Consider the following 21,769-nt stretch of genomic DNA (forward strand, 5'->3'; position numbering starts at 1 on the left):
TGAATAGGTAGGTTTGATTTCTTTGATTGTATATTTATAATGTTCTATTTATTTTCTTAAATTTAATTGAATAAACTTAAAAATAAATAAAATAAAATGGTGTATTATTGGTTCAAGTAGGGAAGAGTCACAAATGCATATTACAAAAGAGTTGCTTTAACTATTTGAAATTAGAAGGCCAACTTCAAGTCTTTTTATAATTTACTTGAATCTAAACTACCACAAGTTTCCTAAACCATCCCCATAAAAAATGCCCTTTACCATTCTTAAATTAAACAAAACAACATTAACTTGCCCAAAAATTAATTATACTCAAAATATTTAATTCAATATAGTACAGGGCGAGGGCCCTAGCTCGGTTGGCTAAATCTTCCCTATTGCAGGGGGTTGGTCACGGGTTCTAGTCTCCCCCGTCCTCGTGGTACCGGTGGGCGTGTCGCGCCAACGCTACCGGTCACGTTAAAAATTCCTGCAGTCTAAATTTAAAAAAAAAAAAAAAAAAAAAAAAAAAATATATATATATATATATATATATATATATATATATATATATAAACACATCAACTAGACAAATCATGAAAGTAAACATAATTATTTAGTATTAATTTATGTATAAATAATTAAAATAAAATAATTTATTTAGTATTAATTTATGTATAATTTTTTATTAATATTATAAACTTTAATAGACTTTAAAATTAATGATTTTAATTTATATCAGTGAGATGAAGAAAGTCACATCAATTCATCTCATCTCAGATAATAAGGTGCCTAAAAAATAATGGAATGAATGTAAGGAAACATAATTTTGATCATTTTATTATTTATTATTTAAAAACCTCATTTAGAAAAATATTAAAAACTAATTTCGTTAACAAAACTTATTATTATAATAGTATATATCTAACCACAAATACTAATAACTATATTTATTGATTCATAAAAAAATTAAAAAGCAATATTTCTTGAATACAATTCTATACCATTCTTAAAATACTTTCCAACAATATCATTAATTATATTTATGAGTTCATTAAAGCATTAAGAACTATATGTCCACAATTTCTAATCATTTTGAATAGGGAATACAAGTTAGATTATATTTTAAATAAACTATTAAGTTCTACAAAGTTAAAATATTATATTTTAAATAAACTATTAAGTTCTACAAAGTTAAAATGAAAAAGTAACTACCTCTTACATTTAATCTCAATCCTGAGGCTGAGATGACAGCCATTTCTACAGTAATATATCAGTGTCTCTTTCCTGCCACTACTTTCGATAATGTCTCCATCCACATTTAAGTGGGACTTTAAGATTGGAGAACCAATGGTTTCAACACATGCATTACAACGTACAATATTCTACTGAAACCAAACTGTATAAATCGAAGTTTTGTCAAATCAAAGCAGCATTACATTTTATTTTGTTTAATCTGACTACCATGCATTCTTCAGATATTTTGTAATGTTGCCTGGCATTTATTTAGAAAATATTTGCAATATCTGCAATGTGGAGCCCATGCCTTGTAAAATCTCATCAGCCTGGCTGGTTAGGTGATGATCTACCATGTGCTCAACATCTTTCTACGGCGTACAAATGTACTGCTTTGAATTTCAATTGTTTATTCAAGAAATTTAGGTATCCACTCATACTCATTATGATGGATAAGATTTGATTAGTCAAAACGGTGAAAGTAATATATTTATGTTAATTTTGATGGCATTGTCTTAATTTAATAATAATAATAATAATAATACATTGATAGAGATTTTAGTTAGTCAATTTTAAGGGGAGTGAAAATGATATATAGGAATAAGGTCCATGGGTGAAATAGGAGTCATGCAATACAGACAATAGATTTGACTAAATTAAGAAACTTCTAATCCAAGACTTGCTATAGGCTAAACAACTTTTGAGATCTTTTCATTCACTACTAACTATCAACCCTCCTAAGTGATTCATTAAAATGTCTTATAGAGACTTTGTGTCTCACAGGTCGGCCCAAAAAGGATTACATTCTCCAAGATTAGGAAAACATATTACAATACATGACATGACCCAAATTACATTGAAATCTTCACATAAGTCGTGAAAAATGTTGTGGTCCAAGATATAAGTCCATGCATGATCCAAGATCATTGAGATATGTGCCAACCAATATCACCAATCAGGAAGTAGGATTATAAGATCATAAATCACACACAAGTCAAGAAACTACCAAGAACAACAACAACATGAGAAGAATTTGATATAAATCAAGCAAATCACAACCAAATAATGTGCAAACCTAGAAAAAGCTCCAAGACTTGGTCTAGAACAAATCCTCAGTTGCGTAATATAAAGCATGAAGAACCAAAGGATCAACTCTAGAATCACAAAATGGGAACAAACAAGAAACCAAAGAACAAACATATTTTTGGTTGATGCAAGATTGCAAAGATCCCAAGATGCTCCTATAGCAGATGCCTAGGGTTATTGAAAAGTGAGTCCCTCACTTTGATGCTAGAGAAGAATAAAGATGTTTCACCTTAGGCTGGGAGATCCATGAAGAATATTTAATTGGTTTATCTTTCTACTTCACAAAATATTCCTTATATTGTTTACCCCTTTTACTTCTACCAACTCAACTATCTAAAACATCCTCTATCTCATCAAACTACTTCTTATAAAATTATTACTTTGCATCTTAACCATCCTTTGAACTCAAATCAAACTCTTGATATTCATACAAATCTGCAATAGTAAAGATAGGTGATATAACCATATCCTCTACTAACTCCACTTTATATGAGTTTGCCGAATCAAGTTTCCTCAAGATTCTACATGGTCCAAACTTCACCATCCTCCACTCAAGTTATAAGTACCAACAAGAAATTTTCCCTTCTTCAAATAAACTAGAACTTTATCTCCTACTTGTTAATCCGTATGTCTCATTTTCCTATAGATTCCTTCTCCTTATACTTCTTATTCATCCTTTCCAAATGTTTTCTAACCTCCTCACGTAATGACTTCATTAACTCTACAAACTCCTATGCTTCAACATTCCTCTTGACCTCATGACAAATATCTCTCAATTTTGATACTCTTTTAGGATTCATGCTAGTAATAATATCAAAAGGCATATTTTTGGTACTCATATTTCTAAATTATTAATTGCAAACTCTTCTTGTGTTAGGATTAATGAGGCACAAATAATAATTACATGCAAATATAACCAATATTAGAAAATAATAAATCACATAGAAGAGAACACAAGACATAAAGATTTAATGTGATTAACCTAATCCATAGGCTGTATCCACCAACAATGAGTCCAATATTCTTATTATCTAGTGATTACAACCTGATTACAATACACAATCCCTTACAACTCAATAACGTTGCAAGAAGCTACTAAATCATCATACCTTATGAAATCCCTAACCCTAAGCCATGTTATACAAGCTTTTTCTTACTTACAAAAGTAGGGTGGAATAAGCCAACCAGTAGAGAAAATATAACTCTTGATGAATTTTACAATAGTAAATTCATTTTTGGCTTTCAGGGCGCTACCCCTCAACCCCACTCTATATTGTGACATGGAGCACACTTGGGGCCACTGACCCCAGGACTCCACAAGGAGTGCTGACCCTTGACTCACCTCGAGTGCTACCCTAGGATCCCGCAAGGCCCCTTGACCCCTAGAGCATGGGGGAGGTCCCCCCAAACCCCTGTAGAAAAATATGGGGGGAAACCACATCGAATGAAGTGGGAGAAAAATAACCTCTGAGTTTGATTAGGCTCCACATAACAACATCTTGTTCTAAAATCAAATCCTAAATACTATGCTTATCTCCAACCAAATACCTTAATAATTTCCCTAACTCTGGTTTACAACTTCATTTTGTCTAGATATGGATGAAAAGTAGAACTGAACCTCAAATTAGTATTTATCTTCCTCCAAAGTTTTCTCTAAAAATATCCAACAAACTTACTATCCATGTCTAAAACAATATTCTTTGGTAATCCATGTAATGTCACAACTTGAATTTTTTTTAGCTATATTTACTACATCTGTAGTCTTCTTACAATATATGAAATGTGACATCTTAGTAAACCTATCCTCTGCCATAAAGATAGAATTATTACCTCTTTGTGTCTTAGGAAATGCCAATACAAAATTCATACTAATATCCTCTCATGGTCTACTCAATATAGGTAGTGGTGTATACAATCTAGCATTCTGACTACTACCCTTAGCAACTTGACAAATTCTATAACTCTGAATTAACTTTTTGACATCCTTATAAATTTGAGGCCAATAATATATTTTACTTCCAAAATCCCTATCTTATCAACACCAAAATTTCCATCTAATCCTCTGTAGTGATTTTCTTTAATTAGATTCTTTGTTGTTAAAATTCTAGGTATGCATGACTAAATTCCCTTGAATAATGTGTTATCCTGAATAAAATAATATAACCATATGCCCAAATTAATTACAATACGTTCTTTACAAGCCTTTCATGGTTTTGCAAAATTAATGTCATCCTCATACAAAGTCTTTAAATTATCAAATCCAAGCACTTGTATCATTATTTTTGTCAACAAGTTCCTTCTTCTACTAAATGCACTAGCTACTTTATTCAACTATCCACTCCCACTTTACAATAAAAAAAAGTATAACTTTGAAAAAATCCTACCCATATCATATGTCTCTAATTTAACTTATATTGACTACTCAAGTATTGTAATGCCCTGTGATTAGTATACAACAAATTACTTGGGTAATAAGTAGTGTATCCACTTATTCAAATCTTGAACTATGGCTCAAAACTCCTAATCATAAAATGAATATATTTTCTTTGCATCATTCAACTTCTCACTAAAATAATCTATAGATTGAACCTCTTAACTTAAAATAGCTCCAATTGTGTCTCCACTTGTATCAAAGTCTACTTGACAGACCTTGGTGAAATATGGTAAAGCTACTACTAGATACTCTATCACTTTTTGCTTCAACAACTCAAAACTCCTTTGTGTTCCACTTGTCCATTTGAATTCATTCTTGTCACCTCTCATGATTTATGTCATTGGACTATAGAGTGGACTGGAATTCACAATAAATTTCCTATAAAAACCATCCTATCCATGAAGTGGTCTAACTTCTCCAATATTCAATGGCGTAGGTCATTCAACAATTGATTTTACCTCCTCAAGATCAATCTTTAAACCATCAACTAAAATTAAAAATTCAAGATATACTTTCTCCTCCTTCATGAAACTACACTTTTGATATTGATCAACAACTTCTTCGCCTTCAATCTTTACAACACTTATCTTAGATGCAAGAAGGGTAAAAGCATAGATCTGTGTCACCTTTTAGGGCCTCTAAACTTGTTTTGGTCAAATCTCAGTTCTCTATCAAAAATTAACTTTTTCCAAAATATAAAAATACCCTTTTATAGATCTCAGAGTCAATATCATCATTATATAATTTCATAGTGTTCTGATTATGTATAATACGTTAAAATGTTGTAAGTACATATTTTAACATTTGAGAAGATGCTCCCTTAGAAAAGGAAAAAATGTAAATTATATAAAAAAAATTTAAAATTTATATTTAACCCTAGAGGAGAGAGTGTTCTTCAACAATATGTACTTTATTTTTTCAAAAAGGTGTAGATTTGATAGGGAAGTTCTGATGGGAGGAAAAAATTGTTGGTTTCTGATAATGTCGACCTTGAGCACTTATGAAAAATAAAATATACATCAAAAAACAATATATTTTTTTTTGTGCCCTAGCTATTCATGTCATCTATAATATATTTTCAAATTAGAGCAGAAAAAGATGATTTGCATATACTTGTTTCACGGGAACTACACCCTATATTTTTCCTAGTTAAAAAAAGGACTTCAAAATTAGAAAAAAATGAATGAATTCTTACTCAAAAAATTCAAAAAACTTATAGCCATAAATTCATCCTATTTCACACATTTCATCAGTTGACATCATCTTCAAATTCTAAACACAAATACCAAATTTATGTCATTAAAGATGAACAATTTGTGTTCTGGGGTCCTTTTTCTTTATAAAAGGTGACACGAGTTTGTGCTTATAACTAGAAATGATCCTATTTTATTTTACTAAAAATTATTAAATCATCTAGATATACAATCATAACTTTCCCTAAGAATATATCAATCCTATTGGTGAATAGATTTGTCTTCGTCCTAATGATTCTTTATTGACTCTATCTCCCTCTTTATATTGAAGACAACAAAGTTCACAATAGTTGGGCAGGTTCAACAACCACCTCCCCTCTAAATTCTTATGCAATGAATCCTTAAACTAAACACAAAACCTTGTGTTTAACCAAAAAATAATTAAAGGCAACACAACTCATTCTTAGATGAGAAGTCATTGATAAATGATTATAAGAAATGATATTTGATCAAGAAAACATAAAGTTTTTCTTATGTTTGAACATTCATAGATTTCTCAGAAGACAACAGTGATATTCAAATTGGATAACTATCAATAAAAAATGATTAGAATCAATCAAAGATTTTAAAGAAACTTTTTAAAACAAACTTTCTTCAACTAAACCTTAAACATAGAGATTTCAGATTAATCTCATAACTCTTTCATTTTGCAATGATTCTCAATTCAATCACAAAAGATTTTCCACATACCGGATACTAATTCGGTTCCAACATTTGGCCATATATAACCAAAGAGAAAACAACCATTATGTTTTATTTCCTTTATCTTCTAACCCCTAATTAGTCTTTCAGATCTACCTTAAATAGTTTATGTTAGACAAGGTCTCCCTGAAAACCCAACCCCCTCGACAATTAACAAAAAAGTTCAACATGGGAAACACGTCTCGTGAGTTCAAAAGTAATTGAAACACTTCATAAAGAGAACCCATTAAGTTAGAGAACCATGAGCTTCATTCCCAAATTTCTCTTTTTTGCCACCTGCATCATGCACCAATTTTCACCTGGAGGTAGATACCCACAAACTCGTAAAGTGCACTTGAATTGGCAGTCCTTAGGCTCATTAGTCACACCTTCAACATGTCTTAATCTCATTTCATTATTTTGAGATGTCTTGTATACTCTGGGAAGTGATCCATACAAAGAGTCAACTGTTGGATACAATTGATTAATTGTGTGTTGTCTTTGATGCTACACAAATGTCATATCATTATCAGTCAATATATGCTGAGCTCACTCAGGCAGTGAGAATAGTTCTCAGTGTCTATCGAGCATTCCTGTGTTTGCCTAGTTCAGAAGGTAGTGTTTACTGAGTTCACTCGAGTGTCAAAGGAAGAGTTGTAGAAAGCGAGTGTTAACCGAGTTCACTCGGGTAACAAAGGAAAGTTGGATGGAACTAGTGCTAACTGAGCTCACTCGGGTGCCAAAGGATTTTTGCAAGTTTGCAGTGTTAATCGAGCTTATGTTGGTTAACAAAGGAAATCATTTCTGATTCAGTTTCTACCAAGTTGGGTCAGCCATCAAAGGAATTTCTTATTTTGTTGTATTAAGCTTAATTGATTTATCTATTGATTTCAGCAGGCTAAGGTGATGAATATTGATTATTCTAAGTTGTATTTGAGCCAACTTGATAGAGTGAAAGATACAAGTATAAGGTCAAGTTGTGATTTCAAAGTGTGCATGTAATGAAGATGTTATTGAAGATTTAATGATGAGAAGAGGAAGAAAATTTGAAGGATAAAGTAGAATATCCTTGTGGAGCAACAAAGATATATTCAATCAGGAAAGATCAAGTACAAGCCAGAACAGAGATCCATAATCAACGATTCAGTTGCATTCAAATCAGGTCATCTCATTGTTACTCTCTAACCATTGTAGTAGTGATCTAAATCTCCTAATAGAGTTGGCTTAATAACTATTTGCAAATCCTCTAACAAGGTGGCAATTCCATTGAATTGTTCTCAAGCCCTTTAACAAGGCCACTTCTAACAGGGTGATTAAATCCTTTAATAGGGTCACACCTAACAGTGTGTTTTGTAACCTTAAATAGAGTTGGCTCCTAATAGGGCTCACTTTAGAAGAGTGAAAAATAGTAACTAGTTGCAATTGGTGGTTTTTCCCAAATTGGGTTTCCACGTTAAATCCTAGTGTCAAATGTGTTCATGATATTTTCTTTTATGTGTTTGCAACTCAGTTAAAGTAATGTAATCACAAACAACATCTAAAGGTTTATATGTTAATCATTTACCAAGCTAATCTAGTTATTATCGAGTTACAGCATTTTGTATGTGTTTACTAATCTTCAACAATATTTAGTTATCTATTTGCATTTTCATACTAACATCTAAGAGATCTAGGTTTTATTTTAGTAGTAACTGATTCACCCCTCCCCTCTCAGTTACTCCTCTTATATTTCCAATAATTGGTATCAGAGCTTTTGGTGCTTGTAGAGAAGGTTTCAAGGACCTAAGCTAAAGATTAGTATGTCTTACAAAAGAGAGATTCCCAAGCTGAATAGAGACAATTTTGCTACATGGCAAGGACTTATGAGGTTATATCTGGCTACCGTTAGTGATTTAGGTTGCAAGTATCTTGATGCTGAATAGAAGACTCCCACTGGAACATTATCAGTTGAAGACATTGCCGAAAAGAAGAATCATAATATCATGATGATAGATATTGCATCTGCTCTTAGTTATGATGAATTCGATGAGGTAAAAGATTGCAAAACTACTTATGAAATGTGGAACAAACTGAAAGATATCTATGGAGGAGATGAAAATGTAAGAAGAGCCTAAGAAGAAATCCTTAAGAGGACAATTTGATCAAATGAGAAAGAAAGAAGATGAAAACATTGAAAAATATGTGGAAAGGATCAAGGCTAGTGTAAGTGCAATCAAGGCATCTGGAGGATACATTAAGGAGGAAACTGTTGTAAGTAAAGTGTTCAGAACTCTTCTTCCTATTTATGCAATCAGAGTATCTGCTATTCAAGAAATCATATGTGATCCAAATAATAAATTAGGCTTGGATGCTCTAGTTGGAAGATTTACAGCTTTTGATTTAGACAATTATGATAACTATGTTCCTACTTCAAAGAATATTGAATTTGCATTCAAAGAAAAACTCTCACTCAAAGAAAAGGGTAAGAAATCAAAGTCTAGTCAATTAGGAAGTGAAGAAGATGGATCATCAAAAGAAAGTTCAGACAGTGATCTTGAAGTTGTTGAAGCCCTGCTTACAAGGAAGTATTCCAAAGGAAGAGGAAAGTACAAAGGTAAAGTTTCTCTAATCTACTTTTCTTCTGAAGAAGTTGGTCACATTGCTACTAGGTGTCCAAATAAGGAAATCAAGGATGAGAAGAAAAGCAATAAGCATAAAGGCAAGAAGGACTCCAAGAGTTACAAGAACTTCAAGGACAAAAGTAAGAAATCTTGTTTTGTAGCTAAAGATTTTGATAATAGTGAAGATGAAATGGTATATATTGCTGTGAAAGATGAGTTTGATGATGAAGGAGACAAAATGACACTTATCTCTCATGTTAGCAAAAATGATATATGGATTATTGACGGTGGCTGCTCACATCATATGACTGGTGACAAAACAAAATTTGAGCATATGGAATATTATGATGGAGTAGTGTAAGATTTGGAAACAATGAACCTTGTAACATTAAAGGAAAAGGATGTATTTTATTGACTAAAGAACTCGTATGTGACAATGCTTATTGGGTTGAAGGACTGAAGCATAATCCACTAAGTGTGGCACAGTTGAACAACATTGGATTCAAGGTAGAATTCATGAATGGATAGGCCAAACTACTAGATGGGAAAGGAAATTTAGTTGGATCTGGCTAGCAAACAAAAGGTAATCTATTTTATCTTGATCTCAGTGATTGTTCATGTTTTATTGCTCAAGTAGAGGAAAGCTAGTTATGGCACAAAAGGCTATGTCATGTGAACTTTGATAACCTGGTCAAGATAAGCAAGCATAGAAGAGTAAGGGGTATTCCTAGTTTGAAGAAGCCTGACATGGGTCTATACAAGAATTGTCAAATTGATAAAATGGGAAAAACTAGCTTCAAAAGAAAAGACTATTAGTCAGAAGAAGTCTTGGAAATCATTCACATAGATTTAGGTGGACTTATTGGAATAGAAAGCTATAGTGGATAAAAGTTTTTCATTCTTTTTGTTGATGACTATTTTAGAATGATGACTGTAATGTATCTAAAAGAAAAATTAGAAGCCTTTTAAAAAATCAAGTAGCATCTAGCAAGAGTGGAAAAGGAAACTAGAAAGAGGTTGAAATGCCTAAGATCAAAGAGAAGTAATGAATTCATCTCCCATGAATTCAATAATTTATACATTGAAAGAGGAATTAAAAGACAAGTATAAGCCCCTGGTACACCACAATAGAATGATATAGCATAAAGAAGAAACAAATCTATCATGGATTGTGCAAGAAACCTGATGATTGAAAATAATGTTGCTCTCAAATAATGGAAGGAAGCTATCAACATTGTAGTTCATACCTTGAACAAAGTACAACTGAAGAAAGATTCAAACAAAACACCTTATCAACTATGGTGTGGTTACAAATCTAATGTAAGTTACTTGAAAGTATTTGGCAGTAAATGTTATATATTGAAAGAATCTAGAAAAGGCAAATTTTATGTAAGAGGTGATGAAGGCATATTTCTAGGACACTCCTGCAGAAGTAAAGCATATAGATGTTTTAATTTATCTATTCGCAAAATCATAGAAAGTGCACATGTTAGAATTGATGAATTTGTAGAAAAGAGTGAAGAAGAAAGTAAGAAGCAACTTGAAGATTACAAAAGATTTATTTACTATGAACCTGATACCCTACCAAATCTATCTGAGAGAAAAGAAGCTTCATCTCCCGAGTCCCTAGAAACTCCTATAGTTATCGAGTTGTAGACAGTGCAACCCAAGCTACAGTCTAAAGAACCTGAGTCAGAGGCTACTGAGCTAGTTCAAACCGAACATGATGGGCCTGAGTCATAGATAGAAGGACCCAAGCTTGAAAATAAAATTGAAGAAGATGGTGGAATCCATTCAAAGACTAAGGAGCTTGTGTTAGCAAGTTATGTCAGCAGACATCATGCACCTAATCAGATCATTAGAGACAAATCAAATGGAACAATGACAATAAGTAAATTAAAAGGTACATTTTTACTTGCTAAATTTGAACCTAGAAGTGTTAAAGATACTCTAGAAAATGAAAGTTGGATTGAAGAAATGAATGAAGAAATAGAACAGACAGAAAAGAACAAAAATTGGACTCTTGTTCCTAGACCCAAGGATAAAAATGCAATTGGTACAAAGTGGGTATTTAGCAATAAGTTGAATTAAGATGGAATAGTTTCAAGAAACAAAGCAAGATTGACCTGTGCAATGGTTATTCTCAAGAAGAAGGTATTGACTATGGTGAAACTTTTGCTCATGTGGCAAGACTAGAAGGTGTTGGAACTTTACTAGTATATGCAACACATAGAGGATTTAAAGTATATCAAATGAATGCCAAATCTGCATTCTTGAATGGAATTCTTGATTAAGAAGTCTACATTGAACAACCAGAATGTTTTGTAGATCCTAGCAAAAGTGACATGGTTTGCAAGTTACACAAAGTATTACATGGTCTCAAGCAAGCTCCCAGAGCTTGGTATGAAAGACTCTATAATTACTTGGTACTGATTGGTTTTCAAAGAACAAATGATGACATTAGTCTGTATATCAAGGAAGGACCAAACAAGAAGATTGTGTTGGTAGAAATATTTGTTGATGATACTCTATTTATAGAAAATGATGATTTGTGCAAAGCATTTTCAAAAGAAATGAGTACAGAATTTGAGATGTCCATGTTTGGTGAGATAAATTTTTTTGTTGGATTGTAGATATAGTAGAACAAGAATGATATCTACATCACTCAATCTAAGTATATCAAGGAGATACTGAAGAAATCTGGAATAGAAGATTCAAGACCAGTTGGAACCCCTATGTCTACTGGACATAAGCTCTCCAAAAATGAAGATTCCAAAGAAGTAGATAAGACCACATACAGATCAATGATTGGAAAATTGCAGTATGTAGTACACACAAGGCCTGATATTGCTCTAGCAATTGGAATAGTGGCTAGATTATGAGAAAATCCCAAGGAAAATCACATGATGGCAATCAAGAGAATCATGAGGTATCTAAAAGGTGTTGAAGACTATGGTTTATGGTACAAACTTGGAGGCAATTTGGACTTGAAAGTATTTTTGATGCTGATTGGGTAGGAAGTCTTGATGATAGAAAAAATATTAGTGGTGAAGTATTCTTTCTTGGTAAAAGAATAGTATCTTAGACAAGCAAGAAGCAAAATTGTACATCTTAGTCCACAAAGAGGCAGAATATGTAGCAACAATAATCAAATGTTCTAACATTGTTTGGTTCAAACAACTATTTTAAGGAATGAAGGTAGAGATCAAAGATCTAGTAGTCATATATTGTGATAACACTAGTGTAATCAACATATCGAAGAATCCAATAATGCATTCCAAAACAAGATCTTCAAGCTCACATCACACCTATCCCTTTGATTGCTTACTCGCATTTACCAACTTTACATATCAGTTGTACAATTTGCACTTGGACAACCATTTGCACAACACACACTTCACCAAAAGGAAAATACCCTTCCTTTATACCATATCCTCAAAATAATTCTTTGATTTGGCCTTGAGGCTTTCCTAATTAATTATAATAAGACCTCATTAAGATGAATAATTATTGTACAATTACACAACACTGTTGGCTCATAGTCTTTAAAAATTGTCATATGTGCAACCTTTGACCTTGCACACTCATCGATTTCATCATCTGGTAGTCTACTATCACTATCTAACTTTTCTTATCATGATTCTATCCCTGTTAAGAGATACAATCTAAACATTAGAAACCACTTATTAGGTACTTTGTTTGCACATTGTTGGTTGTAATTCTTGAATAACTCTCACATGTCTTCGACTCTCTATACGCACACTTTCCTAGTTCATTAGGACACAATATAGAATATGTTCTCAACTGCGCATGACCTAATCACCAATATGCAATCCATACAACCTCATTTTCGATATGGTACTCTTCTAGTCTTAAAAGAATCAATACTATGCTGACATTAATTAAAAAATAAATCATGAAATCAACATGTCAATCATATCATCCATCTATGTAATTCTTAGGATACTTCCCCAAAAGAATACCATCAACATTCATGCTAAAAAGTTATTTATTGGTATTATTCTGAGAAGGATAGTACTAAGGCTAGTTGGACAATGAGTCTAGTGGTCTTGCCCCTAATTTTTTTTGGAAAGTGGGCTCTTTTGAGTTTCAAAAGTCCTAACAGGGCTGGTACAACTCATAATAAGGTTGGCACAACTCCTAACAAAGTTGGCACAACTCCAAATAGGGTTGGAATCTCCTCATAGGAGATTTACAAAGATTTGTTAAGACCACTTTGTTAAGAGATTTACCCTAATTTGAGTCAATTAAAATCTATTCAGTACTTGACTCTCACTTTTCTTTGTAAGATGATTTCAAGTCTTCTCCTTACTAACTAATCCTCTCCTCTAATCTGATATTACTTGTCTTTCCATTTCACTTCATTACTATGAATAGGTCACTTTCTTTGTTAGATGATAACAAAACCCTTCACTGACTTTTGATTTCAATCCTTGATCACATGCATACAATTCTCCACTATTTCCCTTTCTCTTGCTTGCACATGCATCTCTCACACTATGATCTAGGTTAAGATCATTGCTATTTAAAGAGTTGCGTAAAGAGTTTTCTAGATTCTTCCATAACAACCTCTTCACTTGAATCCTTGATCACACAACATAGTGATCTATGATCCACGTCGTGTAAATGTTATGTAACAACCTCTACAAAATTCAAATGTTCCTTCCAAGTCATCTTGATAATGACTTTGCCTCAAACTCCATTCCATTCCTGAATTTTATGTAAACTTTACATTGCTCGATCTTTATTGTTTCCTGATGCTTGACATTGTTGTTGCTCGACTTGTATTACTCTTTTGATGCTCAACATGTATTGTGATCGACACACACTATGTAACTCAACACTTGTATACTTGATACTTGCTCGGTCATTGATGAGCTTGGATCATATTGAAATACTTAGTGACCATACATTTACTTGGCTCCTATAGAGCTCAGTACATACTTTCTTATATGCATGACTCAACCTATATAGAGTAGCTTAGTTGCATTGATGACCGTTTGACTCTGCGGTTGACACTAATAGACAATAATGGTTAGAGATACCAAAAACATCTATGACTCTCCCACCACACTCTCTTTGTGGAGGCATCTTCGTGCTTCCACTAAAACCCTAGTGCAAGCTACCTCATAATTGATGATCTATCTACATGCTCAGCCCAAACCACAGTCCTGGTGCAAACTACCTCACAGTCAACAACCTATTCACACACTAAGGAACTATATCTCTAATACCACTAGATGAAGGGCGGTCCCCTTGACACCACAATTACTTAATAGAAAAAAGAAATAACAACAATTGATGAGAACAAAATATGGGCTTCTTATTATCGCCACAAATGCAGAATCATAGAATTCATAATTACAATATGCTAACTCACATGGGTGCCTTCATTACATTAATTTGCAAGACAAACTTGCAAACTATCACCCAAAGTTGTCCTAGACAATGTGCATTTGTTAAATAGTCAATTTTATGCCGCCCGGGAAGGTTCTAGACACTCAAACTTAATATCTAGGGTCGGCAAACCTTAATAATACATATAAAGTTGGCTAAATACAATTTTGACATTTATTTTGGAAGTTTTGGTCGGCCCAACTTTGGAAGGCCATAACCCTCGAACTATTGCCCCAATTGGCTATTATAACCACTTTTTAGAATCCTCATTTCATGATCTACAAACTTGACTGTGAGAAAGTGCCTACTATCATGTTTTTAGACCTCATCCAAGCACATTTAGGCCTTCAACAACGAGCCTAAAGTTTTTATACCAATTTTGCACACCAAAATCCACAATAAATCCATGAATACACATGATATGACACTGACCCTCAACTGGTAGGGTGATATATCCAAGATGAATATCCACCTCCGGAATTAGGACATTCTGAGCTTGTATGACTGTCTTACTAAGTAGCAAGCCTCCACAAACAATAACTCTGCATTAAGACAACCCTTATTCAAACAATTGAAATGAAATATTTTTGGGTGATGCAAGATTGCTCTTACACCTAATATGCTCCTGCATCAATTTATTTATTTATTTTAAAGTTTTCATTTGTCAACAATGATGTATGATGGTACAATAATATGGATGAAAATGTACCAAAAAGATAATGTTTTCATACATTTTGATTGCGCTTGTGAAAATTTTGTATATTTTTGTAATGAAAATTAGTTTTATCCTCTACAAAAATTACCATAGTTGAATAGAATTCTAGAAAAATTAGATTTATAAAATGATATAAAATAAAAAATAAATTTAAACATTTGAAATTTGTTTAATTCTTTGTTGTGATTGGTAAAATTAATTGACAATCTCTCTTTCCTCTAGAATTTGTACTTTTAGATTTTGTGTATCAATAAAATTTGTATCAAATACTTTAATTTAGAGTTTGATTAATTATTGAAACATTCATGAGTGAAAACTAGTCCATCCTAGGTAGAAGGAAATAAATATATATTTTATTGTTTCATCTAAGGTTTGTATGGTTGAATGACACATAAAATGACAACTAGTTAGAATTGTTGGTGATTTTCAACTTGGTGGGGTACACCAATCACAATCACTCTAACACCAACTTAACAAATAACAACCCTTCTTTCATTTTTGACTCTCAACATAATATAATATTTGAATATATAAATATCTCATTAGTTGACTCCTAAAAATGTCATTGAGTGGTGGAAGTGATTACTAGATTTCCACTTTAGACATTTGTGGCTATGAAATTGCCATTTGGTATGACGCCCGCCTGTTGAATTGTGGGGCAAGGAGTAGCGACGCTGACATAACCACCACCAGTTAAAAATGAACATCATCTCATTCGTCAACCTGACATTTTCAGACTCCCTCTCTGGAAGCCAATAATAATAATAGTAATAATAATAGTAGTAATACTACTACTACTACTAATAATATCTATAGAATTTGTATTCTTCCATGAGATATTCGACTCACTTTATTCGATGATAATAATAAAAAGTATATCTGGAACTCACGAGATATTTCTCATTTGCCGCTGTTTACGCCAGCATAATACTTTGCGTTGGAGTTGTTCTGATTGGCTTTTGATATTTCTACATTTTGTGGGGATCTCTTCCATTGCAAGGAAAAGCAGAAAGCTACCCATGTCGGAGGGGTCAAGGAAGAACAAACTATGGATAATGCACGCGTGGTAGGACAGATGAGTCATAAATTTCATAATAATGGTCTTTCAATTCTATGAGTAAAAATTACTTCTCTTCCTCACATAATTAAAGTTATTGAAAAGGGGAACAAAATATGTGGTGATATTTCTTTCATAGTGTTGGGTAAGAAGTGTTATAAATGAGAGTGGGTGGTATTTTTGTTCAACGTTTTTAGACAAATTTTTATTAAAATTCATTATGGATGTTGTGGATGAGTTGCTTCCTTTTAGGTATTAATGGTCATCCTATTCTAGAAGAAGCAATTGTTTGTCCTCTTCCTTACACAAAATAAAAGTTATTGGAAGTCGAATATAGATGACAAGAAAAAATAGAATGCAACCCTAGTGTAGGGGTTGATGAAAAACAAACTTGGATGATGTTAGCGTGGCAGATAGTTAAAAAGAAGGGATAAGTCATATATTTCATTACCTTGAAAGAAGCAATTATTTGTCCTCTTGCTTACACAAAAATAAAGTAATGGCAAACAAAGTGTATGTTTTTCATTACAAGGTAAGAAGGGTGATAAACGAGAGTGGGTGATATCATTTACATGATAATAATGGCTAAGAAGTATGAAAAATGAGGTAGTTCAACTTTTCTTCTCATAAGTGTGTATGCATTTTTTAGGTGAATTTTATTGCACTTCACTAATGACATTATGTATGAAGTCCACATAACAAGGGAGTATAAGAGAAAGGAAGAGTCATTATAAATATTAAAATTCTTTGTTTTCAAGGAGGAACAATTATTTTTTCTTCTTTTAAAAAAAAAACATAATTGGAAAGGGAGGACAAAATAGGTGGATGCCATCTCTTTCATTATCATGTTGGCTAAGAAGTGGGATAAATGAAGATAGTTCATATATTTTTCATTATAAAACTAGCTATAAAGTTAAATCATTTGAAAAAGAAGAAGTGTGCATGTTTTTTAGGGTGATTATTTAGTTGCACTTTAAATTACAATTGACTAATGCCATAATAGTCTACTACCTATCATTTTCTTGTGACCTAAGGGCCCGTTTGTTTGTTGGAATTACCTTGGAATAGAGAAACGGGAATAGGAAAATTGGAATAAATCTATTCCAATTTTGGCCCAAAATGAGAATAAATCGAATTCCAGGCATTTTTTGGAATTAGATTTATTCTTGCATTGGACCAAAATTGGAATAGATTTATTCCAATTTTCCTATTCCCGTTTCCCTATTCCAGGTTAATTCCAGCAAACAAACGGGCCCTAAGTGACTATTAGAAATATGGAATACTGAGAAATAATTAGTATTCTACAAACTTTTTCCCAAAATTGGATATTGTTAATTACTTTATAACATGCATATGAAAGTAAACCAACAATGTTGAACAATAAACATAACCATGCAATAAGAGAATTCATAACATCATATTTTGTTAACTAGAGAAACCCTAGCTAAGGGAAAACCCTAGTGGAGATGGTATCCACAAAATGATCCACTAAACAAAACCATGATAATAATGGTTGAGTACGAAAAATGAGGTAGTTTAACTTATCTTCTCATAAGTTTGTATGCATTGTTTAGGTGAATTTTATTGCACTTCACTAATGACATTATGTATGAAGTACACATAACAAGGGAGTATAAAAGAAAGGAAGAGTCATTGTAAATATTAAAATTCTTTGTTTTCAAGGAGGAACAATTATTTTTTCGTCTTCTTTAAAAAACATAATTGGAAGGGGAGGACAAAATAGGTGGATTATTTAGTTGCACTTTAAATTGCAATTGACTAATGCCATAATAGTGTATTACCTATAATTTTCTTGTGACCTAAGTGACTGTAAGAAATATAGAATACTGAGAAGGGGGGGGGGGGGGGGTGTTTAATCAGTATTCTAGAAACTTTTTCCCAAAACTGGATATTGTTAATTACTTTATAACTGCATATGAAAGTAAACCAACAATGTTGAACAATAAACATAACCATGCAATAATATAATTCATAACACCATATTTTGTTAACTAGGGAAACCCTAGCTAAGGGAAAACCCTAGTGGAGATGGTACCCGCAAAATGATCCACTAAACAAAATTATCATGTTAAGGATGTTGACCTTGTTAGGAGTCTATTACATACATATAGTATCTTGGTCCTTGTTAGAGGACCAGGTTCTATTAAAAGCCTCAACCTTGTTAGGATTTGTTCCAACCCTATTAGGAGTTGATATATACAATTACAAAATGTATGCAAGATGAGCCCACTACCCAAACATGTAATATATAATACAGTTTCTTGATACAAAAGAGATAGATACACAAACATTTTTACAATGTTGATATCTTCAATATCTGATCTTTCTTTTATTGCTCTTTGCATACCTCTGATCATATATCAAAATTTGCATCACATATAGTTCACATATCATACATACAACTTTCACATAAGTTCACATCACTTACAATGCTCACCTAACTTTGTGTATTGCTATCTTTCCTTTATACCTTTACAATTTACAAATCTGTCTAGTTGGCCTTCAAACTTTCACACGCTTGGCAAAATAAAAAAAATATTTCTTACTTTCTTAAGGTTAATATCTAGGATGTCATCCCTAATTGGTAAAGTAATTATTTCATAAAGAAAATAATTCATTAACCCATAATTCACACTTTTCTATTATACTATGTTTTGCATGTTTACTACCACAACTAGTAAAACTACCATAACTCCTTCCATACTATCCGTACTGACTCTCACATACGTCATCCTAAAAATGTGTACTATCCATACACAACTGTGCATGTGCCAATAATAAAATTTTCATGCATACACATCAAAATTGTCTCTATTCTGCTGGATAGATAACTAATACTTCGACAATTTTCCATGTTTGACTGTGAAACCTTCATTTGCACATACTATCGTCTTTATACAAAGTATATGTTGCCATAAATGACAAATCTAATACTATTCCAAATTATCCTACTTAGCCATATTTTCAACAATCTCCCCCTTTGGCATTGATGGCAACATATGGGAAAATTGGCTAAGTCCCAAAATATTGTTCAAATTTTTTTACAAAGCTTAGCCTTTACAAAATTTACAAAAACTTCAAAAATTTGTATATCATTACATTTATAACCATATTTTCTTATATCTCCTATTCCAATACTTTGCATGATTACTACTCCCCCTTTCTACATGCATCATATTCTTAATATGTTACTATTATACTTTATACAATTTTCCTATACTACTCCCCCTTTGAGACCAATTACAAAGGTGTCAAAATTTATGTACAAGTCAAAATGTGTTACCTTTGTTCAAGCTGAATTTGAGATTCTAGACAAAAAATCTACAAAATTTGTCTTTAACTACTCAAATTTCTTTTGCCATGTATCTCTTATTGCCTCTATTGTCATAGTCCATATGAGGCTACTTCAACTAAATTCAAATATGTATATGCAAATTTATCATAAGATGCCTTGGATAGAAGACATTCTTCTAGCTTCTTTTGCAAATTGTTGACCTTCAATGTTAGGTGTTCTCTGAGTAGTGAGAACTGTTTTATCACCGTTTCTTTTCTGATCTCAATGATTCTAATGTTATCATGAACTGTTGATACTACTGCCTCAAAGTCTTCAATAATAGTGCCCAACTATTGTGATGTTGATGTCAATGATTGAAATCCATTTACTTTGAACTAATTTCATCATTCATATCTTTCAAATAAGTGTATCACATAGTGCATTGTCCATACAACTTCCTTCCTTCCTCTAGACATCTTCTCAACTCCTTGATACTAGTGTCAAGAGTCTACATATCATTTCATACATTATTACATACTGTAGAAAAAAACTATACATCATGACTAATCCAAGCTTAGACTAATGCAATTTCTAATAGATTAGTGGATTCCACATCAAATAATTTCATTAACTCCTTTGCCTTCAACTCTAGACCTTGCTCTATCACCTTGGTCATGATTGTTCTCTACAGTTTCTCAAGAACTTCTTCCAAGGTCTTCTCTATATTTCAAACCTTTTTATTCTTTTCCAATAGTTTTCTTAGTGATGATATAAGTCCTTTATGATAATCATCATCATTTGGTGTAATGGATGGTGTTGTTATCATAGGAGATTTTCCTTTCTCGAGCATAGGCAACAGAATACTAGCATCATGCTAGAACTCTACTTTTTTATATTTTGTTGTTACATGTTTGAGCTAGAGTTTAAATGCTGATTCACCCATCACAACTTTCTAGTTGTGCTTTATTCTTTCATATTTTTCTTGCTCAACTTTCCTCCTCTTTTCTTCTTCCTTTCTTTTATTTTCTTCTTCTTCTTTCTTCTTTTTCACTTCATCTACTTTTCTCTTTATTTTTGCTTCCTTCTTTCTTTTCTCCTCTTCCTCCTTCCTTTTCTCCTCTTCTTTCTTTATTTTTAGTTCTTCCTCACTCTCTATTTTCTCCTATTGTTCTTTCTTTTTCTCCTCTTCTTTATCTACTTCCTCTTCTAAAGTAGAGTAGCTAGTAATATTGCCAACAATGTTTATACCATAAATTTTAAAAGGATCTTCCTTATCATCAATCATTATATGTGTATTGTCTACTTCCATGGTATCAGTACCAATTGTAATCTATGGTGATGATTTATTCATCATAGTGTCCATGGTTGCCTCTGTTACTAATGTGTCTGCTGGTAAAGTAGATTTTAGTTCTATCATAGGGATTACTCCCCCTAAGTCCTTGCTCTGTTTTGCAACACTGGGTGTAGAGGTCATAAATGTAATTATTGCCCACTTTGTCTCCTCATTCACTTCTTCATAATTTCCACCCATCAAGAAAATTGATCTTCTTTTATTTCTCAACAAGAGTTCAATACCCTTCATTATTCTTTTCATATCCTCATCATTATTAACTTAACAAAGTTTCCTTATTTGATTTTCTCTTATTCCTTTATCCTCATCTACCACTCTGTTGGCCTAATTTTTAGTCTATCAAAATATTTGCAAAAATCTAGTGAAAATTAGGAAGTTCTGTGATTAGAATTGCCTAGGGTTTCAAGCAAAATTGCCATTCATCTTCAAACCCTAGGGCTTTTTCCTTGTTTTTGTTTCTATAGGGTTTAGGGTTTTAAACCATTGAGAGGGATACATAAAAGCCTTGCATATATTTTCATATCCCTAAGTTTCTTTGTCCTTTACCCCTTCTATATTGTCTTTCCTAAGTCACAATTATGTGAAACACTCCTAGGTGCAGCTTTGCTACTTTTCCACTGCTAACAGTTTGTGAAGGTGTGATGGTGCGAGATGGTTTCACTTC

This window comes from Cupressus sempervirens, chromosome 5 (genome assembly GCF_028749045.1).
Source record: "Cupressus sempervirens isolate cs-2001-9-10 chromosome 5, ASM2874904v1, whole genome shotgun sequence".
Lineage (NCBI taxonomy): Eukaryota > Viridiplantae > Streptophyta > Pinopsida > Cupressales > Cupressaceae > Cupressus > Cupressus sempervirens.